Source organism: Athene noctua, chromosome 14, assembly GCF_965140245.1.
Source record: "Athene noctua chromosome 14, bAthNoc1.hap1.1, whole genome shotgun sequence".
Lineage (NCBI taxonomy): Eukaryota > Metazoa > Chordata > Aves > Strigiformes > Strigidae > Athene > Athene noctua.
The window spans coordinates 20,493,338-20,520,500 of record NC_134050.1 but is presented as its reverse complement, the minus strand read 5'-3'; the positions used below and the strand labels follow the sequence as shown (position 1 = coordinate 20,520,500).

Sequence of the window (27,163 nt, the reverse complement as noted above, 5' to 3'; positions counted from 1 at the left end):
GGGACCCTTAATGTTGTTCCCAGGCTCAGCAGAGGGTTTGCACCAGCTGGAGGACACTGGTAATATGGGGAACTATAGTCCTGGCCCTGCCTTTACACCAAGTCAGTCAAAGCCAAGCATCAGCCTTAGTTGATACCTGCTTTGATTTTCCTGCTCACTGCAAAAAGCTAAAAGAAACTTTGATTGAAAACAACCAAAAGCCAATATTTCAGGTCTTCTAAGACATTACACAGACACATCAGCTGTTACTGAAGAAGATTCGCTCACAGTAAGCCTTCATTTCCCCATGTAATTAACAGACAGTGTCTTTTCTTCATTACCAGTGGATAATTTTGAGTTATTAACAAACTAACAAACCAAGACTCTGTCCCAATGAATGGGCTGTCATCCTAGAAGTCACCGGACCAGCTCTTGTTGACTTCAGAGCAGATCATCAGCTTCTACCTGTATTTAATCTCTTACTTCCAAGACTTTTTAAAGCTATATATGAATCTTCCAAACAGTTCAGCCTGAACCAGACCAATTGTAAGTGTCTTCCCTAAGTAGTTTTTAAGGGCAACCCTCTTTCTCATCACTGAAACAAGCTTTAGTCCTCATCCTGCAGTTATGAAGAGAAACATCACAGCCTTTAGAGTGCTGAGATTCAACTCTGCGTGACATCTCAGAGGTATATGTGATGAGTTAAACTGAAGACGCAAAGCAGTTCCCAATGCAGAATGAGCAGCATGTGTGAATGGTATAAATAGCACAGTGAAAAACATCCAACAGTCATCAGTAACGTGCGTAAGACCCTGATTTAGCCATCCATGCAAGAAGTTTTGCTCTGAGCTCTTAAATTCACAAGTGTGGTTGGGACTGGAGTTAACAATCTCAGTATGAGCCTCTTCATCCACAGAGAAAACTCAAGGTAACGTTTATTAGCTTTGACTCCCAGGTTGCAACATTTTGATGCTTCATACCATCAAAGCTTTGTTTGTTTCCTCCTTACTCTGTGTCCTAAAGCCCCGAACAGGGTAACAGAGTTTTAGCCTCAAAAGCACCCTGCCTGAAACAGGGTGAAATATAAACAGCTAACTCAAGCTTCACAGAGGACACATGACATACAGGACCACACTGGAGTCAAAGATGGGGACAAAACTTGGTATTAAAATGCAGTGCTTCAAACTCAGCATCCCTGGGAACCCTACAAGTTCCCTAAGGAATTCAAAGCCTCCTTCCTGCCCTTTTATTTATTCTAGTGAAAAGAGTTATTTTGCATGTTGAAAATAGATGGAGCATTTCTACATCTTCTGCTCTCCCAGATCAGGCACTCCTTAGCTCATGCAGTCCTCTGCAGCTTTCTCCCTGAAATAAGTGTGCATAGCATCACGTTCATTTTGTGCAAAGAGGTTTATCGCTGCAGTTGAAAGTTCATGCCTGGGTCATCCCACCTGGGAGCTGGAAATATTTCTAAGTCTGACCTGACAACAGAAGTCTTGGCTGGGAAAGGCAGCGCACCAGTCCCATCTAGTCCTGCGCACCAGAGGCTGCGCCTGGTGTCCAGCCAGCACCAGCTTGGCCGAGGCGTCTCTCCCATTTCAGGCTGCACACGCGGCGCAGACTGACTTTGCTCTTTCTTTCTCATCACTTGCTCTTCCAAGAGCACCTCTGTGGGAGCTGGAAGAACCAGCGCAGGATTGATGACCCGTGTGATGCACAGCCGCGGCTCCCGCAACGCGGCACGCAGGCGCTGCTTGCTCAGCAAAGCGGCCTCACGTTTTTGGCAGGGAACTGGTAATACAAAATTGTGGTGTTCAGCCAAAACAGCTTCAATACTTCTCCCACTGTTCTGAATTACAAGGCACCTCCACAACTTTACCTTAGCCTTTAGCACTCTCTTGCTGTCACTCTTAGCATATGCTGTAGTTTAATCACTGACAGCTCCACTTGAGGAGACTGGGAGCAAAAGGGTAAGCAAGGGAAGATGTGGAATACTCTGCCCACAAAGATTTTCCTAGAGCAGACAGATCTTTATTGCTGACAGGCAGGAAAAGCTTGCTTTAAATTCCAAATTCTTCAACTTAAATCAAGTGGTTCAGGTTCCCTCACAGATACTGTAGGAACCTCACTAACACGCTCAGAACACTGTCTGTCAACCTACACTCCCACCACGCTATGCAGAAATAAGTGCACTTTTTGTAAAGTTCGCAGGTCACAGGCAGACGTTCAGCAAGCACTATCTGACTCACAAGAAAAAAAACCCAAAACATCATCATTAATTTTAGATTTTAAAGAGAGTCCATCTTATGTTTTCTGTCTCTTTTCAAGGTACAAGGTTTACAAGAAGCAACATTTTATAGCCTAAGAAGTGACCCTGAGAATGAACTGGCTGTGCAATAATGTATGCATTTACTCTTTTAAAGAAAATAGTAAAGAATAACAGCAATGAATACACACACAGGGCACTCCTATTACGGGGGGGGAGGGGGTGGGGTGTTTACTAACTTTACTGATACCTTTGTAGTTACACCAACCAAGCCCCAGACAATAAACATCTTCCACTGCATTTTCAAAATGCAGATATAGCAGCATTTTATCTATGCAGAAATACTGTGATTATTATTACTACAGTAAAAATCTCAGTCTTTTAGGACATATAATCTTAATTAATCTCAACACACCCAAGAACTACTACATATATTTGTAAAATCAAATGTTGATCACACTCAGTGTCTAGAAGTTGTTGCATTAACTCAGCCGTCCGTCCCCTACGCACAGAGATGCTTTGTATCCCCAAGCACATGAACCCACCAGCAGTCCTTCCCACCACTTGACTGCCACTGCTCTGGAGGAAAAGATAATCCCAGTAAATGCCTCCCACCTCTTCCAAAGCACCTGGCAGCCTTTCTGGGTTAGGCCAGCACCTGTTAAGGGGGACACACCGAGCTCAAAGAGGTTTGTCTTCCCTTTCCCTCTCACTAAACACTGTCTCCTCAAGAGCCAACTGACAGTCCCTCCCACAAAGCGCTCAATACAAACTTAAAAGCTTAAAATAATTTTAAATGGACTTTAACCAACTACAAAAATCCCTTTACGAATTGCAGAGCGAGCATGTGAAGTAGACAAACCCTATGCACAGACTGTAAGTACAGCAGACAAGCAAACAGCTCGTTTCCAAGTCCAGCGAGGGGATAACCAGATGCAGTCGTACTTTAATGCAGTCCAGATGATGTCTGGGATGCTGTATTAACTACTGGAGCCTCCAGATAGGGGTTGGGGTTTTTTGGCCTCTCCCACCTTAGCAAAATCCCATACATCCAGAACAAGAGTCACAATAACTTGCAGATCACTTTTCCCAACTTGACAACTGCCTTTTATAATTACAAGCAATAAGCTTTTTTTCTGCCTTCCCACTGCACTTCTAGCCAGTCTCACACAGCTCTATTTGTGCTCAGAGACCCCACTGAGCACCCATCCCACATCTCTACATTCCAGAAAAGCACCAGCTAAAGCTTTTTCTCCAGACTGTGTTGCTTTCCAGAAGAAGCCTCATGTCTCTGGCCGTCAGAGACAACATAAAGGAAGAGATGAACGCTACTGTTCCCATCATAAGTAATTTTGAGAAATCAGGGCAAAATTCACCCTTTGAGCACTACCTTCTCCATCTGTAGAGCATCCCCAAGGAAATCAAAAGTCAAACCAAACCACAAAAGACAGCAACAAATAAAATCTGGGAAAGGACTACACTCTGAAAAGTGCAAAGTTTACTTTTACCATCTGTGCCTATAACTCAGCAGGGAACAAGCACGCTGGAAAACCAGAATAACTGAGTAAACAACTGAATGACTGATGACTTTGCAATGTACACACACATCCAGAGAGCATTGCCTGCTGGGTTTCAGAAGTGTTCCTCCCTTCTTGCTGATCTTCCTGTGCTCAAGCCAAAAAAAAAATTTGAAAGTATTAATTCAAACAACATTGATTGGAGTGATGTTGCAAGTGCAGAGTGAAGCCTTTGGAATATAAAGCCTTTGCCTCCAGGCCCTCCCAGCCAGCCTCAGTTGCTCCCAGTTAAGCAGTTGCAAGGTACATGCAGTGACAGCACCAAGGAGAAATGAGAAATGTAGAACTAGACAAAAGAAACATCGAAAGAGGGAGTGTGTGTGTGTGTTAGAGATCACAGGTACTAAGGGAGCAAAACAAATCATTTAGGGCACCACATGCTCATTTGAGCTGTCATCAAAGAGCCACCAGACACTGCCCCAAAATTCATACTTACAAGTGTGTATGGACCAGGCATGAAATAAGGTCCAAGAGCTGTAAAGAAATATTCTATCCTCAGTATAACGACAAAGCAGGGAAAACAAGGGTGGAATACCTTTTGCAGACAATGATGCTACTCTCCCAACAAATTGAGATGTAAGACCTGGTTTCAACTTGCAATTGCTGCTAAACACTTCATGTGTTGTCAGATCTCAAAACAAGTGCTATATTTCACTCTTCAGAAAAACAGAATTAAACCAGATTTTGTTAAGGGAAGACAAGCACATCTCATTTTGTGTATCGAGGCTAGAACGCAGGAGGCAGGGAATCTGTGCTGCAATCTTGATAAGCATTTGACTCCCCAAGGTTATCTCCAGGTCCGAGGTTGCACACGTGGGTAGGCCTGGGGACAGAAGGGGCAGCACCAGGGCACATGAGGCTGACCCGCTCTCAGCTGAGCATGCCCAGATGAAGTTATATCATTCGCTGAACAGCAGCTTTAGAGCTATTAAGTTCCTTTGGCTCCAAAAGAAAGTTAATGCCAAGTTACAAAGCTGTTTCTACAGAATGTCATGTGCTATCAAAAGTGAAGGATGAACTGAACAAAGACTGTGAAGCCAAGAAGCATTAGAGACTACAGGGGAGGAAATGCATTACTCAGTCCCTGGTCTGGACACAGTTACTTTAACTTCCCAAGATGCCTGCACAGTGTGAAACGTTCACACTTCCTTACAAACCCCAGGATACAATGGTCAAAGGTCTATTTGCTGCCCCAATACAGGCTCTCCATGCCCCCACCATTTCCAGTATTAACAAAATGCTCCTCTGGGAGGATGACTGAGGTGGGACATGCACGGTTCCGTACTCTCAGAGGGAGTTGTGAAGAAAAATGTGCCTAGCAATCACTGAGTCTTATCTCATGGGCACACCATCCAGGCTAGGATGGTGACCAACAAGCTGGAGCTGATAAACACCTGGGGCTGACATGAGGCCAGCAGAGCATTCGAGGCTGATCTGCTGCAACAGTAGGATGCAAGTTACACACGCTCCAAAATGTGATTCAGAGAAGAAATACCACCAGCTTGATCACTTATATTCCTTCTCCTACCACACAACTTCTTCCCAGTGTAACACTGCAGAGTGGGCCATGTATTGCAGAAGAGCTGGCACATCCCCCCACATCAGCAGCCACACTCCTCCCTGCAGGAGGCAGAATAGGGTATTGGATGGACATCGGTTTGGTCTGCTGCTGCCTTTTCTCACGTTTCTCTTGATACATGTCCACAAAATAAAATTTTAAAAAAATCCTACAAAGCCAAAAAGTCCAAACAGACTGCATCACACTGAAATCTGTTAAAAACAACAGCCCAATAAGCAAAGACATTTTAATTAGGCAGCCATAAAGTTATACACCTTCTCCTTCCCTAAATATGAACCACCTCCTTCAGTTTGCAGTGCAGTGCCCACCCATGGCTGAATCTCTCATCAATCTGCACGACACATGCCCCACAGGAAAGGCGACTGCCATGCCTACAGCAGTGTCTACATTTAGGGAATGAGCCAAAAGATTCCAAGCACTGCAGACAAAGTCAAAAGAACAGAGACAGCATCCTTGCTTAGCGCACCCAACACACCCTCTAGATTTTCATTTCACCAACTTAGACAGGAGTTACTAAGCCAGAGAGCAAGGAACAATCTAATGTCACTGAGCAGAGAGCCTCTAAGAAGGCTGCTGCATCTTCTGGAAGACTGGTGTGGAAACGGTGCTTTTAAAAAGAAGTTTTCCGCTGTTAAAGTATTTCTCCAGCTGCCACATATTACTCTCTGCAAGAAAAATCCCTTCTTCTGCTTATAAACGGCCAAACATAATATATCAGGACTTTCAAGATGCTCTGCATGAATAGAACAAACACCTTAAAGTCTCTTTCAAAGAGGTGGAATGCCAAGTTTTGCTGAGAAACTGCTATCACACTTGGACTTGGCCGACACATGAAACTTTCATAAGTATAAAGCACTTTAGGCTCCATGCTGACAAAGGCATGCGATGCTACACAGGGCCAAGGCTGTGCAACGCTCACGAGGAACAGCATCTCTGCAAGGTCAACATCACCACACTCCCACAAAAGGAACGGAAAGCCATTTCCATGCAAGGCGTGGATTAACTGCAGGCTCTGAACAGCAGACCTAATTCACGTAGATATTAAAGTGCTGTATCCTTCAGGTTCAAGATTTTCAGCAACTTGCCCAATCTTCCTTTCCCCACCAGGAACCCAGAGAGGAAGGAGGTTTTAGTGGTTAGAGCCCATGTCTGAGAGTGCCACAACCTGAGCTTTGGCTCCTTCCCCGCTTTCCAGCTGCCTGTGGAAGTGATGCAAGGCTACAGATTCCCAATCATGGGCACCTTTAGTCGCAGTAGGTTTTGTGGGTGGGGTTTTTTTGGTTAGTTTTCTTTAGAATATTACCAGCTTTACCCATTTCCATCTTCCTGTGCCTCAGTTCCCCACCCATACTCCTCTCTCAGGGCACAAGGCAGACAGCTTATGCCTTTGTTACCCCACTAAGGAGGACAGCCCACACTGGCACCACTGAGGCTTCATGGCCATCACACTCTGCCTCTGACAAAACAAGTGTTAAAGCCTAAAACCCCAAAACCAGCATCAACCATCCATCATACTTTCTCACCCATATTAGCACCATGTTCTGCAGTTCAGATGGTGAGAAGTACTACTTAGCAGGACACTTTTCCTGGGAAAAATGACCAGACAGCTACTTCATTTATGAAAATGCGGCTTGTTCTGGAATATCTGAAACAATCCAGTTTTAATATAAAGAAAAATGAACTGCCAAAGGCTAACTGCATAAAGCTGTGACTGGACAATAAATCTGTCAACAAAAATACCTCCAAGCAATAAAAATGTGCACTAAGGCTCAATTGCAACCTTCCTGGTCCGATCCACACCCAAAGCAGCTCGCAAATTTTCAGACAAGCTGTTGTCTCATGGGAACAGGAGATCATATGCAGGGCATTGCATACTATGTCTTCTAATTTACACAGTTTTCAACAAGACCCTCAAAGGAACCATCCCTGTGGGCTCCCACATGAACTCTGCAGCCATTGAGTTAATAGAGAGCAAAGGAGATCAAGAAGGGTAAAAAGTAAGCTCCTGATTTTGGTTTCTCTAAGTGCCTGCAGAAGCATGGGTGCTTCGTGCTGGCTGAGAGGTGGCATTAGAAGCTAGAACCAGCACAGTGTACAAGTACAGGAATAAATTGTGTCTGAGGTGCCATTAAATTCAAAATTGCCAAGTCTGGAGCTAAAACAAACTTAAACAAGCAGCGACTTCAGCCTGAAGGTACAATTAACCAAGTGTTACTTTTGGAGCAAATAAAACTGCAATGCGTTAAAGTCTGGTCACCCACCCACCACCTGCCCTGCAGAATTTTACCACAATCGGCAATTTCCTGGCAGTATAGGTCAAGTTAAATTCCACTGACGCTGATAGTTTCAATGCTACCTTTCACTCGGGTATTTTTGAAAAATCATTGTGCTCCTCTATAGGTTCATGTAGCTGTAACACTAATTTTAGGTGTATAGAAGCAAAGGGTACGTCTCTATCCAGAACACAAGGTTCTGCGAGTTTGCTCAGGAATTTAAGACTCTGAATGGTTTTCAGCAAGGTTATATAGAGCAGCAATAGCACCCTGTGTTACAAAAACATCACGCAATACTGTGGATTGCTCAGAAATGGAGAATAAAGTTCATACAGCCTGGAAACAGCCAAAACATGGTCCCAGTGCAACAGCTGAAGGGGAACTTCAGCTCAGTGCTAAAAGAACTGGAAAAAAGGAAAGTATTTTTGGCTACTTCTCCTGTCTGCAAGGAAGCAGGATCTCTGTGCATGTCCTGAAATACGGAGAATAAAAATAAATAAATAAATAACAAAAGATACGTGCCTCCACCTCCAGTTATCCTCATGAGCAAAACAAACTGAAGGCTCCTAGATTATAGGAGATGTCTTCTTTTTAAGGTAACAACTGGCTAAAAAACAAAGGTAGCTTTATATGGAAGGTCTGCCAGGTGATATGCAGCAGAAAGACATTCCAGCTTATCACAATGCAATATGATACTGGAGAGCTTTTAATCATATACATGTTAACACAAATCAAAAGATTCTTCCCAAACTCTTGAAGCCAGGAAGACATTTATAGCAAACCAAATGAAGGTTGCTAGCACATGCCTCCCTGCTTTGTGATTTTGACAGCTTGAAAGATGTGGAAATCACAGGGCAGGGTGGGTGGGGAAGCTTAGCCAAGTCTATTTTTTCCAAACAAAGAGAGAATCAAATGCAGTGGCAGCTCTCCTCACCCTTGCTGGCCCTCCCTGTGGTAAGTTCTTCATAGCCAGTAAGGCTTCAAGTCATGCATTAATTTGAATTTAAACCTATGGGTCATCAGAACCTAGAGGAAAAACACCCTTCCCTCTCCTCACTCTCATGGATGTCCATGACTGCCAAGGCAGCATCTGTAGAAGAGCTTCAATCCAGCTCTTGGGTCTCTTGTCTCCTACATAGCAACAGGGCAACAGCCCTGCTCTCCTACCTCGTTCTGGCTTCCCTCTTTTCCGTTTCAGATTAAATCATTTAAGTTTTGAGTCCAGATGCTAACTGATCAATAGGTCAAAGTAAAATAAACTTTATACCTTACTCATGGAATACATAACCTTATTGATGGAAGGGAGATGCATGGGCAGTAGCAGGTGGTTCTGAGCTCGATAGGGAAGGTCTGTCTATCTATCTCTCTGCTGCTGACGCTGCTAACAAGGGTTTCACAACTGTTTCACAGGGTTACCTGAATGCCATGGGCATCTACACACAGTCAGCAGAGCAGCTCACCAAGAGATATTACAACTACCACAAACATCAGTTTAACTTATACCAAAGACATGCAAGTGAAAAGCTATGTGTTCTCCCATAATTGCTCTTGTGTTCTATATTTTACTGGACAGATGGGGTCCAAATACAGATATTTTCTGAAGCACTCTTGCATGCCTCTGTGCTTAACTCAGTCTTCAATTTTTGCTCAGCAGTACAAGGACAGAATATGAAAAAAAAAAAAAAAAAGGTTGAAACCTCTCTCTCAACTTGCAACACCTGAACTTCAAACAAAAGCAAGAGGTTATTCTTACTCCTCCAGACATTGTGACCTAAAAGCTGCAGCACAGACTGAACCCATTAGAAACTTCTGGCTACTGATTTTATGCCAAAGATGCTCTGATACTCCAACAAGGGGAACAGTGAACTAGAAAAGCCAAAATACCCACAAGATCAGCCCACCCTGGTCCAAAGATGAGCTCAGCATACACTATCTAGGTCAAGAGACAGCCTGGGGGAGGTTGTCCAAGCACGGACAACAAAAACAAGGATAAGGACAAACATGTGAAAGCCACATTACAAGTAGTAACTCTTACTGCTCGCTTCAATACACTGAATGGCATTTTGAAGGCTTGGGGTCCAGTGTAATCCAATCCAAACCTGTCTGATATCATCAGACTGCAGCAGAACACCATTACAGGTCAGGAGTCAACAGGTGGAACAGGCTGTGACTGAATGAAATCAAATAGAAAACAAAAGACATGCCAAGAATTAAATAATTCACAATTAAATTAACATGCACATCCTGCCTACCAACCCCCTTTCTCCTCCAGTTCCAGTTTGCTGCTAGAGTCTCTGCAAGCCTGGAATGAGAAAAGGCTCTAAGTGCAGAAGAGTGAGGACCCAGTTGGCCAGCACCAAGGTACAACAGTTCTTCAGCCTCATCCTTTAAAGCAAGTTTAGGATCCTCAGAACTAGACATCAGACAAACAAGTCCAACCTGCAGGCTGGAGAGTCCCATCGGCTGGTTGTAAGGGCCTCCCACCCTTAAACCCACACCCACCCTCTCAGCTGCTCTTGCTCCTGATGGAGACTGTTCAGCTACTCACCAAGCAGCAGTAAATCACACCAGTAAACTGCATCAGTTTAGAGCCAGGTACACGAGGTGAACTGGCACCAATTCTGCTTCCCTTAAAAATTGCCATTTGTAGTAAACCAAGAACTGCCCCATAAGCAGCAGTCACCTGTACAGAAGGACAGGAATCTCAGAGAGACAGAATACATGCTCCAGCTTGATAACTGTCAGCTACTGGAAAGTGTATTTGCTTCTTAAAATCATCCAGGAACCTGAAAGTTTCCAAAGGAGATCAGAGAAAACTCCAGTCACCTTTTAAATGACTGCATAGGTCAGAGGACCAGCAGTCTCCTCTTCATGTTTCCTCTCTATTCTGGGTTGGTTTAGTGGAGAACCAGCATCTTCTCAGGACTTGAGGGAGAAGGGTCCTTTGTGGAAGGCTGTGGCTATCTCAGCAAGAAGCTGGAAGAGCTACTTCCCAGGTTGTTTCTGGTAAATCTAATGCCAATGCTCACTTCCAAAAGGTCAAAAATTAATGAGGCAGAGAAAGTTAGTTCCCCTAGCCTTAAAGCATGGCTGGGCACAAGGTGCCCTGGCAAGGCAATATGAAGGGAGATTGCAAGTGATGCCAGGTTTTCAACTTCTTCAATAACAACCAGTGGGCATCAGGCTTCAGCAGTGTGAAGCCACCAACTTTCAAACATAAACAAACAAGAAAAATAATATTTCCACTGGATGTTGGCCAACAACCCTCAACTCTTCCAGCTCCTCTGCAATTCCAAAGTTTACTTTTGGTTTGTTTTTGTAATTTTTTTTTTTGTTTGTTTGGGGTTGTTTTTTGGTTTGGTTTTGGGTTTTTTTACAAACTCTTGAAGCACCTTTTTAAAAGAGGTACTTCGGCATTTCACCCAGAAATCTGTCCTTAGGTTTATAAGGCAAAGCCAACAGAGCAAATCTCAATCTAGCAAGGATTAAGTTTTACAAAACCTGTCACAGTACTAAACAAAGGGGGAAAAGGCTTGGCACGCTCCACTTTATGGGACTCAGCTCCAACCAGGACACCAAGGCAGTACCTCTCTGAGACCAGCTGTGATCAAGTTGCATCTTGTTAATTAACACAGTTAGCCTGAACCTAAAGCTAGCAATAAGATTTAGTTGTTGTCAACAAAGCACTCGCACAATCTGTTTCTTGGCTACAGAACATTTATGTATTTAGCAAAAGCATGAGATAACCTGAAAACAAAGCTCCAAGCCTGATGACATTGTATCAGACACCTTTCCATCAGCAGGAAGTACATAAATTATTATCCTCATGTCAGTAACCATGAGGACTTTAGAAGGCAGAGTGCAGACAACACTCAAGTGAACCACTGTGAAGAAGGGTTCTCCATCAGAAGAGGCTCTGCTCCAGGTCCAGGGTCCTAGTTGAGAGCAATGATGCCAGAGACATGCAGGAAACATGAGCTTCAGCAGGGCAAGGAGACACCATCTCCCCTACCAGCTGCATCTCTAACAACGCACCCACAGGAGGGTTTAACAAACTATTACAACAGCTCACACTTTAAACTCACTAATTTTCCTGAGAGCCTGGCTGTAACTGAACAGTCAAGTACTTTTAGTGGATCTTCATGAGTTTCATTTGCAAGTGTGAAGAAATTAAACGCTTCCTCTGCCCTAGAAAGCAGCAATTCTGCCTCCACCAGCTTCCCAGCAAAATCCAGCTTCTGTCTTAGCATTCACCTTCTTGGGCATCTGAGCCACTTTACAGGAGGGCACTTTCAATTCAGTTGCCTGACACTGTATCATGAGGTAAATCTGCCCCAGAAGATAATGGAGCAGAAAAAGTGCCCTGCAGTGAGGATTAGATGTTCACAGCATGAGCTGGGGTTTCTGGGGGTTGTTTTTGGTTTGGGGTTTCTGGGGGTTTTTTATGACAGCCATCTGAAAAGGAATTATGTGTTAAATCTTGCTTAGAAAATCCTCTAGCACTGATAAGACCAAAATAGAAAACTCTCTCTTCCCATCTATTAACGTCTACATCAAACAATCTCTAACCACTTAAACTGCATGCCCACCATTTCAGGCTTTGCTTTTTAAAGGTGCTACACATTTCCTTTACTTCTCTCTGGAAATAGCCTTCCTGGAGACAAGAGAAAAATACTGAAATAAATTTGCGCAAGTATTTTATTTATAAATTCTCTCCTTCATCCAGACATCCTTTACACAGATGAATCGCCATATGAAACCCAGTGTTATGACTGTATGTTCACTGGATGGCATTCACTGTTATCTTGCTCAGAAGTAACTGTAAATGTGAAGGCTTGAGCGTGCTGTGGGTTATACTTAATGGATCCCGATTTTGGAGCACATATTTTAACTCCAGAAGGAACTCCAGCAGGTATAATCTTACTGATTTCAATATGGGGACAAATTTGTTTGCAGAACAAGATGTGCAATAACTTAAGAGCTCATTTAGCAGAAGGGTTTGCAGTTTTCGGTCAACTCCCAGGGGACAGATTGCCCTCTCCACAGTTTGCATTACATCTGTTTCCACTTTCAGAGGGGTCAAAGACCAAGTGAAGAACATACCACCCAGAAAGAACTGCTCCTTAATATTGCCAAAACCTGCAGGGAATAAAGACAAAAAAAGCAACCAAAACCCACAAAAGCCCACCTCAACAGCATTTTCTGGTTATATGTTATTATAAAACTCTCTTTCATTCAGATATTGCTTATGAGGATGGGTCATCAGCACCAGAACTCCACTTCTGCTACAGCTGTTGATTCACTGAATATATTTCCTTGCATCAACACATACCAGTTTCTAGAGATTGTAAGATTTTCAAGGCCTACAAATCCTTGCTCCCTTGGCAATGAACAGAAAAGTAACAAATGGAAATTTATGAATGTACCAGATCCAGTCAAAAGCTGTTTGCTAAATAGAGAACAAACCCAATTTTCAAGCTTTTCCTTTTCAAGTGAGCTGGTCACAACAGCCATCTGCATTACTACTGCTCTGTCCAGGCCACATGCTTCTCCAACTCGAGCAGCAAATGCCCCTGAAGAACATTATCAGCTGTTTCCATATATCTATATATCTGTCTTAAGCACCAACCCTCGAAGCACACAAAGCACGTGAGTAACTTTATACATGAGAGTAAGTCTAGCAGAACTAGTGGAACCTGTGACCTGAACAAAATTCATGTAACCACTGGCAGGCTCATGACACTGCATTCCCTGCCGACTTCACTGCCCAAATGTGCTCACTAGAGCCAGGTATACCCCAGACGTTATCAGTGACGCATTTCAGCCACAGCACACATCTACTCCAGCCACCTCAGAGATGGTCACTATAGCCAGAACACATGGATCTTGCCGTATCTACAAAGCAAATACAAACTGTTGGCCACCCCTCAAAAACCACCATCAAAGATATAATTGTTCTTGATGTCAATTCTCAGCTTGCTTCATGGCTTCAGGAAGAGTCAACACAGCTTTCGTAGCAGGGAAATACCTTTCCTATATAAAATTTGTATAATGTATTTTGATGAGGGACCATTTCAAAGTTCTAATGCAAACTAAGATGCTGTTGGCTACAAAGAAAGGCTTTTGCACAGACTGATAATTGATTAGAATAGGAAACAAAGAGCAGAAAGAAGCCGTAGGTTTTCATGAGGACAAGTGGCCACCAGTGACGTTCCAAGATCTGTGCTGGGACTTCTGCTATTCAATGAACACAAAAGATCTAAAGAGAAAGGGAATAGTGGGAGGATACTGGCTTCTAACTAAACTGCCAGAGGGTCTCATGATACCAGGTATCAAGGGATGACGTCTCTATCCATCACTATCCTATCACTGTTGAAGACAATACTGTATTAGGCAGACCTCTACCTCATGTAGATAGTCTCATGCACTTAAGGTCTGCTAATACAATAAGCTGACTGATGGACAAGTCTTACAGCTCTTACTCACCATTGCACCATTTTTAATAAAGGCCCAGAAGCAGTGGTGTGGACATACAGTTCAGATGACAAAGGCCAGAAACTCTTCTAGCGTTCTGGGAACCTACACAGAATGCAGACTAAGCTTATTTTGTACCAGGTAGCTTGGCCAGAGTTGACTTCCACTTAAGACATTAAAGAAGCTCTCCGCACAATCTTCACAGAATCACAGAATGGTTGAAGTTGGGAGGGACCTCTGGTGGTCATCTGCTCCAATCCCCCTCTCAAGCAGGGCCACCTATGGCCGGTTGCCCAGTACCATGTCCAGATGGTTTTTGAGTTATCTCCAAGGACGGGACTCCACAACCTTCCTGGGCAACATGTGCCAAGGCTCAGTCACACTCACAGTGACAAAGTGTTTCCTAATGTTCAGATGGAACCTCTGATGTTTCCGTTTGTGCCCATTGCCTCTGGTCCTGTCACTGGGCACCACTGAAAAAAGCACTCTCCCTTCAGAGTATACATTGGTAAGATCCCCCTGAGCCTTCTCTTCTCCAGGCTGAGCAGTCCCAGCTCTCTCAATGTTCCCTCACAGGAGAGTTCCCCAGAACAGAAGTCACAACACCAATTCAAGAACAGAAGCCTCCTACAAATGTAGAAGCGAAGGACAGTTCATAGGGACTGCACTAATGGCCACGTGATATGGCTTAGTGCACTGTCAGGAAGAACTGTTTGCCTTCAAGGGCGTATGTTCCACCTCACACTTAGGTGAGGGGTGGTCTTCAGCCATAGCGCTTAACTTCTTGTTCCTAAAGGAGCCCTGCATAGCAGTACCATGTGGAGACAATGCAGGAGCTGCTGCTCTTGCAAACGAGGCCATTTCCAGGCATAGAATGCATCTGAGATACATCAGGCTTAGCAGTTCTACATCGGCCTAAGGAAATATTGTAAAGACACTATATCGTCTGTATGATGAGCCAAGGAAGATACCGTGACTATCTCACAAAAGCCTTGCTATAAAAAGGAACTGGAAAGATTGAATAGGTTTTGCACATTTTTTAAAGCTGTAGACAGTCAAGATTCATTAACAAAAAAGACTAATGACAAAGAAACGCGCGAGGAGGGAACACGTTTGCTGTTTTCAAAGCTGGTCTCAAGCTTTCACACTCAGACCAGCTGGTCATGCCTACGGTCCCAGCACTTTCCATCATCCTCACAAATGAGGTATTTTCCAAACAGAATTTTTTTTAAAAATTAGACTTGGGTATAGAATGTTTCCTTTCAAAGGGAAGCACACTGCTCCTTTTTTAAGCCTTATCAGGTCAAAGAGTGTCAGAAACCCACATGAAGATTCACAGAAGTTGCTGTGAAATCCTAGTGACAGCATCATCTTTCCAGATCAGTTAGGATGCAAAGAGCTTTAGAAATGGGAAGAAATTATAACTTAAAAGAAAACTGGTCTCAGCAGCAAAAAACCCTTGATCAACACCGCTGAGAAGGTCAGAAAAAAAATGTTGATAGCAATACTTATTATTAAGTTAACAATTAGACTAGAATCCATTTACTGTGGGTAGAGATCTAGGGAGTAAATGATCTTTGCTTGGTCGTGGAGAATTTTAACTTATCACTGGGCATTTCTCACCCATCGGAAACTCCCATCCTTAACCCCCTTAAATAAGCCAATCTCCTGTTTATCTTATGGCAAAAAAACCCCAGAGAACTTCTTTTCTACCAAGCTCTCCTTTTTTTATTAGATACAGGAACTTTAAGTCCAGAGGCTACTGCCAGCAAAAAGACACACCGATGATGTAAAATTTCATCAAAAGGATGGTGATGCAAAGGAGCTCTGCTGACACAGATACACCAGCCCCATCTTTGTAACACAGGTCAGCCCACAGTATGACAGGGCACCAGTTTGAAAGAGCAGAGCACAGGTAAGTTAGACCAACCTTCCCTTATCTCACAGAGTAGAAAAAGAGGTGTGAGAAGACTGACCCATTTGTGTATAGCTGTAGGTCAGAGCTGGAAATGAAAACTGAGTCTCCTGAAATCCAGCTTAGTGCATGAGCTACAAGGCAGTTTACTTTTCCTTCAAAAGCATGTATTTAGTAAGAGTGTCATTAAAAGCATTTCAGAAACATCCAGAAATACCTGCTGTGGGGCTTGTCTTTTCTGAAGGAGAGGGGGAAGAGGAGTGTTCTTATAACATAAATCACACACAAATAAAAAATAATGAATAGCAACATTCAGGGCATGATGTACATTGAGAAATGAGGAAGCAAAGAGGTAGCACAAACGTGTTGAAGTAGCCTCCTCTTCAACTAATGGCTTGTTTGATCTTAAACGGATCCCAAGTATTTCCCTTCAATCAGTTTGCATTCATAACACTTCTACCTTTATTCCCCATTCTTCAATTTATTTCCAGTCCATGAATAGGGATTAATTTTGCCCTCACCCATCCATACATGCTCAGTTCCTAATGACTTCTATAAAATTTCCATTTACTAATGGGCTTGTTTCACAGCAGTTTCAAATCTGTCCAGAGGGAGCAAACAAAAAATAAAATAATTTTGAGTGTAGAAACTTACCAGGCAAATACTTCTAACTGCTTTCTTGCTGTCAGGAAGTAATGTGCCTTTAGGGGATGCAAAAGCCAGTGAAAGCTTGGATACAGTAGGACTACAGCTGAAAGCATAGGAAAAAAAAAAAAAAAGGGTGTAAAATATTATTGTATGCAACCAGAGAGCCACTTCTCTGAGACTGTCAAAGCATTTTCACAAAGAGATGGAAGAGTGGAAAGGTTTATCCTGCTTTTTAATACAGAGGAGCCAAACAAAGAAAGATAGAGAAAACGACTCAGCAAAAGAACATGCTTAATCCTATTAAAATTAATGAGATTTCATCCTGGTCTCCACACACAAGTTGTATTGGGAGTTTAACTTAAGTGGATTTAAACCCAGATTTAGTTAAAGTGCTGCAAAGTCTCCCCAAGCCAAACAAATATAAATCCAACACAAATATACACGCAAAATTCAATGCAAATTTCATCAAATCATCATCCCCCCCTCCTCTTTTTTTTTTTTTATAAGCCAAATCTAAAACCAGTGCACCTTCTCTCTCTGAAGTACACGCTCAAGTGCTTTGCTGAGCTACTGCATAAGCAGTTCTCCAGGCATAGCACAAGTCAGCTGGAGCTCAGGGAGGGCAATCCCAACGCCCTCCTGGACAGGCGGAGGCACGAGGCACATTTTTAGCAGAAGTAGTGATAGTTGTGAAGAGGACTTGTTGAAAGACTCAATAAGTGAAAAAAACCCAGGCCCTTGTACGCAGTCAACCTGCCCTTCCCTCTCTGGGTATTTAGGGAATAACGGGGTAGCTGTGCGGGCTTGGACACTCCATAGCCACATCTGCAGAGCACAATTTAGTGTCCTTTAGGGGACACAGCTCAACTGAGACTCCCCAAGCAAAGGCGACAGGAGTTGTGGTGACGTACAGCGATAATCTGGGCATGCAACCCTCACTGACTGCAGAGACCTAACTGCCCGCTGGGATGGAGGGAGGACCCGGCCTGTCCCTCCGCAGGTGCTGGATGTACAGAGGGACTGCAGGTCCTGCCACATGCACCAGGGGACAGGCTGGCTGACTGCAAATAAACAAGCACCATAGCTCTGGCTCTCTGCCCTCTGTCCCTTTCTTCATAACACATTGTCCTACAAGAAAAAACAAACAAAGAAACAAGCGCCCAATGTGCTTTCCAAATGGTTGACAAGTTATCACGTGAACTGGGAGGAAAGGATGCTCACACACTGTCATTCCAGAGGTCTCACATTCTGCAAATTGCATTCCAAGACGAGCTCTCCCACCACGGCAACACAGCCACTGGGGATTTTGTTTCAGTCCCACCCTGTCCGATGACACTGCAAGCACCGACTTGGTGTCAGTGCAGCAACATCCCACCTCCCACCCCTGAAACCCAAGATCTGACCTTGAGGTCAAGCCCACAATGGCAAATTAAAACAAAGCCAGCAAAGGCGGTGGAAGACTGTCAGAAGTTTTGGCACTTATGCTGATCAACATTCAAAATTGCCCAGAGGAAACCTCATTTCAGTGATAATCACAGTAACGGCACAGCAGAGCCATCACCTAAATGCAGTGTTTCCATGAATGCACCTAAAGAACCAAAGCAACAAGGAAGCCAGATAGCACAAGAGCAAGCAGCCAAGTGCTGCTCTACACACCAGCAAGGCAGGTGTGTGGTTCCACTGAGCATTAAAACCCACTTCTGCCATTCTTGTCAGCTGCTTTTGTTGATAAGTTGTTCACAGAAACATGCAGCAATGTCCACGAAGACATTCCTTCAAGAAGAGGGTCCCTGTACCAAGCCAGAGATACACTGTCCTTTCCTGGATGAACTGATGTACCACAGACACCCTGAGCATCTTACCCACATGGCGACCTCCTTGGATTGCCAACAGTCAAAAGCTGGAGGAGCTGCAAACAACATTTCCAAAGTGCACAGCCAGCTCCTGCCTGCATTCATTTCCAGCATCGCCACTGTCCCTACAGCGCCAGCAGCATCCTCATACCCTGGCTGCCAACTCAAAAGCCCCACTGACTCCTGCAAGTCTAAGTTGTAGAAAGGGAACCATAGCTTCAGTCCAAAGGAGCAGAACTGACAGAAGGAATGAACATGTTAAGTGCTTGCTACAATCTAGAAAGAAAGGGTTCAATCACAGTTTACTTCACAGGACTTCTTGGCTTCCCAGTTGACAAACTCAGTAGCCCTATGGAAGTCCTTCCCAGACCCAAACAGGCTGGGTATCATGGACAGGTGGGGTATGATGAAGGGTTACACCTGTACGACAGGCTGGAAACAGGAAAGGGAAGCAAATTTGCTGAGCCAGAGCACGCAGTGTCGGGTGGCATCCAGCAACAGCACACGCAGCAGGGATATTGCCCTCCCAGCCCTTTGAAGGGTAGGAGGAAAAAAGCCACAAAGATCACCTAGTCTGACTCTTAGTGCAGCATAAGCCAGGGAGTTTCATCCAGCAATTAGTGTGCCAGGAGGGAGGGGAGGGCAGAAGGGTATCTCATCCACTGCACAAGTCAACTTTGTACCAGCTCTGTGTTCATAGGAATGCACACCTCCTTCAGAAAGGCATCTGATCCCAATTTAAACACTTCAAAGGAAAAACGGCCAGCTAGTGTGGATCATCACTGCTCTGCAAGGGAGCCGTAGCAATGCACAGCAGCTGAAAATCTACACCTACTTACGCAGTGAATTGAGTGTAATGCTACCATATGCTACCATGTTCTTTCTCTGTCTTTCCCAGTGTGTAATTGCTCTTGCTATTAGAAGTTTGCATCAAACACAATGCAACAGTGAAAGGGCAAAGATAAATCTAAACTAGACACCAGTAGTGCCTGAACACGCTTATATGTGGGGTCCAGTGATGAGAGCAGAAACAGGTCGGAGCAGATGGATCTGAGCGCAGCTGTTCAGCACATGCACACAGGCAGCGAGGATCACCATATGGAGACGAGGGCTGCGAGGAACTGCATGTGCATGACGCCCAGCCGTCCACGCGACCGCTCCGAGCCGTGAGCCCAGCATCCCTCAGAACACACACATCAGCCCCAATGAAGCAGGCGCCGTGATACACCTGGTTTGTGGGTACGCAGCAGAGCAACAAGTTCATTCCTCCTACATCCCCCTTTAATTTTTCACTGCAAATATGCTGGTATAAACTTTTGGTGGACCTGCTTTATGGTGCTTTCAGTTTATAAAACTGAGTTCAAACGTGGATGATGACACACAGAACACATACTCAGTTAATACTGTGCCAGAGCATGGGGACACATCAGCAGAGCTGTATACTAAAAGCTTCATGGAAAAAAACTTTATCCGTGCCTTTCAAAAAAACCAAAAAGAGGCAAGAAACTCTACCCAAACAAATCAGTTCTTCACAGTTTCTTCAAGTAAAATTTTGGATGCATGTCTATACACATGCACTGCTTTAAACATCTCCATTCCTTAATGTTCCTGCAACATTTTCCCTTAAAAATTTAGTCAGTCACATACAACTGAAAAATCAGCTACTCCATTTAAAAGCTGCTACATTAACCTAACTCTGTAATCCAGGGTATGCAGCCAGACATTCTAAATCCATTATCAGGCCTTCAGCATGGATGTTTTTCACCACTGAAGCTTGAAATTTCGCTTGCAAATTACTCCCATTGCCTTTGAAAAGTCTGTGCCAGAAGAATTCCCTTAGAAGGCAGAGGCTGCAGGTTGCATGGATGTGCCAATTAGAATTTCAATAGCAAATAACCAGATGCAAAGTCTGTTTTCTGGCAGATGGGTTTATAAACTCAGCAGAGAATTTGCAATTAAAACAAAAAATAAAGATGTCTGCACCAATGTGTTAAAAGGCATGTGATCTGAAATTTCCTCCAGAAAAGTACTAAAACAATACATGTGTGTATACATACATTATATAAACTAGAACCACACAGCAACAGTGCACAGCAAGTGCATTAATCTACTACAGACACGAAAGCTAATAAAAATGGATAGATTCCTTCTAAACTCTCCATTACCATGTAACGCACTGTATTAACATATATAGTAGTGGATGATTATGGTAGGCAATTAAGATTAATACAGAAATTGAGAGAGACACACTGCATCAACATGTATCTTACAGCCTACTTTTCAAAGCTACTGATCAGCCACCAACCCTCTGAGGTCTAAAGGGCACCAAATGCTCACTATCAGCAAATTTGCCTCATCAGTAAGGCTGTAACTTAGCTCAAGGCGGGGAGGATTAGTATTTCTATGGGTTTGTTCCTCCAGTAAGCAGTCAGTAAACTCACTTTATCAGGAAACAGGAGTTCTGTTGCATGACCGAGCCTGGCAGGGATTCAGTCAGTTAACGTGTAGGAGGACATCAAGGCACCTTACTTGACAGGATCCTGAGACAGGATTTTGTCTTCACCAATCCTAAAAGACAAAGTTTGGCAGACAGCAGAGGGGAAAGTTAAGGGATTCACTGAACAAGACCCACTGTGATAGGATAACCCCACAGGATGCCGTGTGTGAGACCCCGGTGGAAGAACAGGACTTATTCTTCTCAGCATTTATTGGATTCCAGCTGACACCCCGCTAACGTTGCCCAGGGGACAGTTAAACCTACTGAAAACCACAGAATCACAGAATCGTCTAGGTTTGAAAAGACCTTGAAGCTCCTCCAGTCCACCATCAACCCAACATTGACAGTTCCCAACCCCACCAGATCCCTCAGCGCTGGGTCAGCCCGACTCTTCAACCTTTACTTAAGGCATCATAAGATGAAAAAGATTTCAGTACACTATACAAAACAGGATTCCGTTTACAAAGGTAATCCCAACGGTACACACTCGACATTATTTACTCATACACAAGGAATTTTTACGTGTCGGCGATGCTACGTCTGAGAGTGACCTGCCAGACACCATATTTTAGAAGTCGTCCGTCGGGCCTAAAACTGTTACACGTCAGGCAGTGAATGATTTGCTGAGTCAATCAGCTCTCCTCCCCACAACCAGCCTGAGTTTCCTCGGCTCCCCGAGCCCAGAAGCCCGCTCCGAGCACACGCCGGCTGCGCTGCCGCGGAGCAGCGGGGGAGCGCGGAGCCGTCACTTCCACGGGGGTTGCAACTGATTTGCAAATGCGTTTGCAACTTCTGGGACAAATTCATTTGCAACTTCTGTGGCAGTTTCTGGGCTGCCGAGCCCCTGCTCACCACCCCCCACCCCCCAGCCGCGGCCACCCGTCCCACCCGCGACCCGTCCCGGTTCAAACCGCCCCCCCCGGCCCGGAGCACGGCGTGTCCCCGCTCCCCCAGGCCCAGGACGAGCCCGCACTCACGACGTGGCGGAGCCGGGCGGAGGGCACGGTCGCAGGGCAGCGCGGCGGCGGAAGAGGCGCTTCCCCCGGCGGAGGCGGCCGCACGCCCGGCGCTGGCGCGGCCCCCGCGGGGAAGGAGGGGCGGGAGGGGCGCCGGGCCCAGCGCCCCGCCACATGCCCCGGCCGCGCCCCGCCCCAGACACGCCCCCTACGCCTATCATTGGTCCTTCGCGTATATCCCCGCCTATTGGCACGCCCACTTTCCCATCTGGCCACGCCCCCTCCTCCCGCGCCGGGGGCGGGGCGTCCTCGTGCGCAGGCGGCGCTTCGCACCCCGGAAACGCCCAGGCGCGGGGAAGTGACGTCTGCGGGGGGCGGGGCCTGCGCCGGCCTTGGGGCGCCGGTGGCGTCCTGCGGCCCGGCTGCTGCCGCCGCCTCCTGCCGCCCGCCTCCTGCCGCCCGCCTCCGCGGTGCCACGGCCGGGCCGGCGGGAGTGCGAGCTCGGCACCAGCCCTTCCCGTGGCCGACCCTGCGGGCCCCCGCCTGCCCCAGCCGCGGCCCGGGCGGCCCGCGCCGCCAGCGGCTCCTCAGGGAGAGCTTGGCCGCCTTCGCTGCGGGCCCGCCGGCCCCTCAGGTGGCCCCGGTTGGTGTGACGTGCAGGTTCCCCGAAGCGTGCAGCACGGCTTAAGATCCCTGGGGTTTAGAGTGTAGGATACGCCGATGAGAAGCGATAGTAAGGTGAGGTATTTCCCTTCTGAATTTTCAGGAGCTCCAGCGTCCACCGTCTTCTGCAAGTTGTGGCGCAGCAGCAGGGCTGTCTCGGGGAAAGCTCAGTTTAACACCGGCGCGTGGTGCCCGTGTTTTCTCCAAGCAAACGTCACGGGATTTTTTGCAATGAGTAGAGGAGCAACGGGCTGGATTAGTTGGGTCCAAACTTTAATAATCGCCACCAAGGAGGAAGAATTAGGAAAAAGTACAGGCTAACAGCTTCTTGCTACCCTGGACCATGAAAAGCACAGATCACCATACTTGGCATAACCTTTCTCTCTTAACTATGCAAGTCTCTGGTTTATTAGACATGGTAGCCCACTGGCAACAGCATTTTTTAAGTAAGCAGAGAATGCTGCTGGGTTAAATATTTAAAGAGCAGAAATTGGCTCCTTGTTGCTTATTTTGCTATTTTTAGTGCTGCTGCCTATGCCAAAAGTTTGCACATCAGCAGCCTGCAGCTGCTTGGGGCAAACCCTGGCAGCAATGGGTGTTGAAGCTTTTATAAAGCTCATTATATGCATGTATATACAGACACATATAATACACCTATCTGAGACACATTTGGAAGTGTGGAGCCAGCTCCATGAGATGGCGGGAGGTACAGGACTTCCTTTAAGCCATGGGTGCCCATTTCAGAGCAAGCATGCCACCTCCTGAATTCAGTTCCTTTGGGTTATTTCCAGATAGCCCAAACAAGAGTCACCCCAAAAAGGTGGAGAAAACGGCATTGTGCACACGCAGGCACAGCCCGTGTTGTGGGGTGCGTGGTGACTGTGGCATTGAACAGGTGAAAAAGGAGCCTTTGCTACCTCAGATCACGGAAGGGATTTCAACTGCTGCTGCTAATGTGGCCGTAGATGAAAGTGATGCTGAAATCATTCACACATCCCAGTGTAATTTTAGAACACGCGAATTTGCTTTTCAAAATGATCAGTGAGTAAGAGGAGTTGATACTCTGGTCCATCAGTTAATTAAAAGTAGACAAAATGCAGAGCTGGCCAGCACTCCATGTTAAGGACTCAATTTAAAGGATGTCTGTCTGTATATAGTGTATAGATACATCATCGTTCGTGTAGGATACTGACATCTACTGAAATATTCCCTCCTCTCCTTTCCAGAGAAGGAGGAAGCGAGAAGAAAGCTCTGCGGTTTAAGAGAATTAGAAGAGACAGCTGGAGGGAGGAGGACTGTCTGCTCTAGAACAGATCATCTGGCAGGACCTAGCACAGCAATGGAGGAAATAATATGAAGCTGTCGAAGCAAAGTAGGAGGGCACATGGCCCTTAGGTTTGGTGTAGTGGGGAACAAGCATGTTTCTTGGAAAAAAACAGCCTCAGGAGAAAAAAAAAAAAGCACATGGAGAAGCCCACATGTGGAACAGGAAAATACAGGCACTGAAAAAAAGCTGTGATCATGCAAACAAAGAGAATGGGATGTCATGAATGTGCCCTCACTCACCTCTCTCCTCATGGAGAATGATAGTCAGTCAGGCTCTTTCCTTAGAACCCCAGAGGACATAATTTTGAACTGTAGAGATCTTTGCTACTTTACGTGTCCTGTGTGAAAAGCTAAGCCATGCTTGCAATAACAGGTTTTCACAGAATAAAAATAAGGGCTAAGCCACAACTGAACTTTCAGTTGGTTTGTATTTATTTCAGATTGTCAGGAGAGCAGAGATTATGGGATGTAATGAAATGCTATCAAAGGGGTTTGGGCTGGAGGTGCAAGAAAGGAGATTTTAGCGTATTAGTTTAAACAGAAATGGCTTCAATATAGCCAAGCTATGTCCCAGACATTAACCCTGTGTACCAGACATTGACCCATTCAGGGATTTTGCACTGACTGAGCTAGAGACTAAAAGGCAAGTCTGTGCTGAAGAAATAACACATTTCTCTTTTAAGAACAGATGGTGATTGGGATAGGGGATATTAGCTTTTCTGGACAATTCAAATAAATTTACCCAGTTGATGCAATGCAAAGAATAGTCACACGTCTCCTGTTATGTGTAAGAAAAGGTGGAACTACATCCCTCAAAACACGTGAAAGGTTGAACCTCCCTGCCCTGCGTTGTAATGGCCCTTTTCATCCAGTGCCAAGAGAGGTTCCCCCTCCAACTCTGCGTGTGATAGGTACAAGCTCCTATAACAGAGTATTAATTTGGTGTGGGCCAGATTCAGCTCTGGTGTAACTCCAGTCTAATTAAGCCACGAAGCTATTTAGCATGATATCATTTTTTTCCGTAACCATCTTTTCACAGAGGACATGCCTCTGCCAACTCAGGCTGCGATTAGGGAAGACTCTGGATAGAACTGTTGACAATATGTTTGCAGAGTACTAAATACCATTGAATATGATCTGTAAATATTTACACTTGGAGGAAGAGATTTGCTCTTTGCATAGTTTGCATGCTGGCATCTGCTGGGCTGAATAAATTACTAATAAAAATCACATTGTGAAAAAAGTAGTCCATGTTGATTCTTTGGAGCTGTTTTACTAAAGACAATGGTGTCTTAAGGAAATACATCCCTTGGAAATTACATTCTCTCCAAAATTTCAGTGCTGGAATAGGCACTGTTGCTCTGGGAAACTGAGGCACACATGCTGCAGGAGTGCAGGTTGTCCTAGCGAGGAACTCTAGGCTGACACAAGGGGCATATTAGTTGGGGAAGGAGAGTCCTTCTTCTCTAGCAGGAGTGGTACCTGCAGCCAGCTGTACAATGGCTCTTTGGCATGACAGTCTTGAAGGGATTTGGCCACAGTTCCTTTCTGGTCTTGCATCTTTCCCAGCCCTCCAACCAAATCATGAGTCTGGCCGGCTCTTGCAATCCTGAGTCTTTTCTGAGCGTTCTACGTTTCTTAGGCAAGATACTGCATGAGATTCCTCGCTATCATTTTTAAATGGCTTTGGTGTATGTGAGGAGACATCTGGAAATGTGAAACAAATGCCCCTAAATGTGGAAACATGGATAAGCATATCTCAGTTTCAGTGAGCTGAACTCCTCATATTTGAGTGCAAGTGTTCCCATCCACTGACAGTAGTCACTTCAAAGTCAAATTCCATAATTAAAATTCTAAATGCTCTTCATAAACTCATTTTAAAGCCAAGATTCTCATGTAATATAATAATTGTAGCAATGTGCACCAAATTAAAGAACTGGTCACAGGGAAAAACCATCGGATTGACTGGATTTTGAGTTATTATAAAGAATTAAATACCTGCAAACAGCTTTATCAGCTGAATTTATCTTCTGTGTGCATCCACAGAACATTACAACCACAAATATAACATCACTGAGGACCCATCGAGATGCTCCACTTATGTTCAGGCTCCTAGTGCTGTCCCACTGGCATCATGTTACTGCAGCTTCATCATGAAAAATGGGTATCATGCTCTGACAGAAATCCTGCCTCCCTGACGCCATGGAAATCTCTGAAGGACAAGTTAAACCTACATTAACTCCTCACAGCTAAGAAGCAGCAGAAAAATATTTCTGGCAGTGCATTATCAGATGTGTATTGTACCTGATACCACGGCACAATGTGTTGCCACAGCCTGTATTTAACTATCTTTCTCCTTACTGGTTAGCACTGCAGCTGCTTGCCAGGCTGTCATCCCTGATGGAGTGGAAAAGCAAGCACAGGCTGAGAGTGGAGGTAACCCGGGACCAAAGAGAGTCACAGCCTGTGCAAGAGGTGCAAGGGCAGAAAGGGGATGCTGGCAAACTGTTAAAATTGCCTTTGGGCCGTGGCACCAGACAGAAATCTGCTCTCGAGAAGTTTCTAACCACAGCCCCACCACGTTACCCTGCGACCACACTGCAACCTGGAAAATCTCTTGCCTGGGTACAAACACGTGGTGGCAGATGTTGTGCTGTGTGAAGACCAGGTGGGAGTGCTGCTGTAGCTCATCCCTGGGCTGCAGCTGGCAGCTACACCCCACTGCTGTGGCCTGGGATACGCTCCAGTAGGCAACAGTGCCATCGGATGCCATAGGGGTATATAATAAATCCACAGCAGGAGCTTACACACAATATAAATTCATGCCAATTCCCAAGGGTCCAAATTCGAGCTTCTTGGCTGTTCTAGCATTTGGATTTCTCATGATGCAGCAACTCCAACATCACCACAAAGGGGGACCGTATGGTATTTTCTACTTCTGGTTGGAAATGTTCTTGCTGAACAGACATGGAACGTGTCTGATGGGTACTGTACAGTCACACACAAGAGCTGGTCCTCACTCCTTAGGCACTATCCTGAAGAAGAGCAGACAGGCTTTATCTTCGCTAATGAGAGTGGAAAAGGAGAGGGGGCATGTTTCCAGTGTGTTAACTGATGAATTTTTCCTAAGGGAAAGCAAAACATATTTTGGCTGGTC

General features: G+C 45.2%; 1 protein-coding gene and 1 long non-coding RNA gene across 4 annotated transcripts in view; one reads left to right on the top strand and one right to left on the bottom strand.

Moving 5' to 3' along the window:
* C14H11orf24 (chromosome 14 C11orf24 homolog) overlaps window positions 1-22,201 on the bottom strand; it is a 29,807-nt gene extending 7,606 nt beyond the window's left edge. The window contains exons 1-3 of one of the 3 annotated variants that reach the window (XM_074918083.1): window positions 22,039-22,201; window positions 21,006-21,324; window positions 16,718-16,814 (exon numbers count right to left, since the gene is read on the bottom strand). The gene's annotated coding sequence lies outside the window, so the exon portion shown is untranslated. The remainder of the gene's footprint in view (window positions 1-16,717; window positions 16,815-21,005; window positions 21,325-22,038) is intronic. The other 2 variants (XM_074918082.1, XM_074918084.1) reach the window with 2 other exon arrangements.
* A 198-nt stretch (window positions 22,202-22,399) lies between these two features.
* LOC141965905 (uncharacterized) lies at window positions 22,400-24,419 on the top strand. Its single transcript, XR_012634524.1, has 2 exons — window positions 22,400-22,755; window positions 23,907-24,419. It is a non-coding gene; the product is annotated as an uncharacterized LOC141965905 (long non-coding RNA).
* Window positions 24,420-27,163: the final 2,744 nt, after the last annotated feature.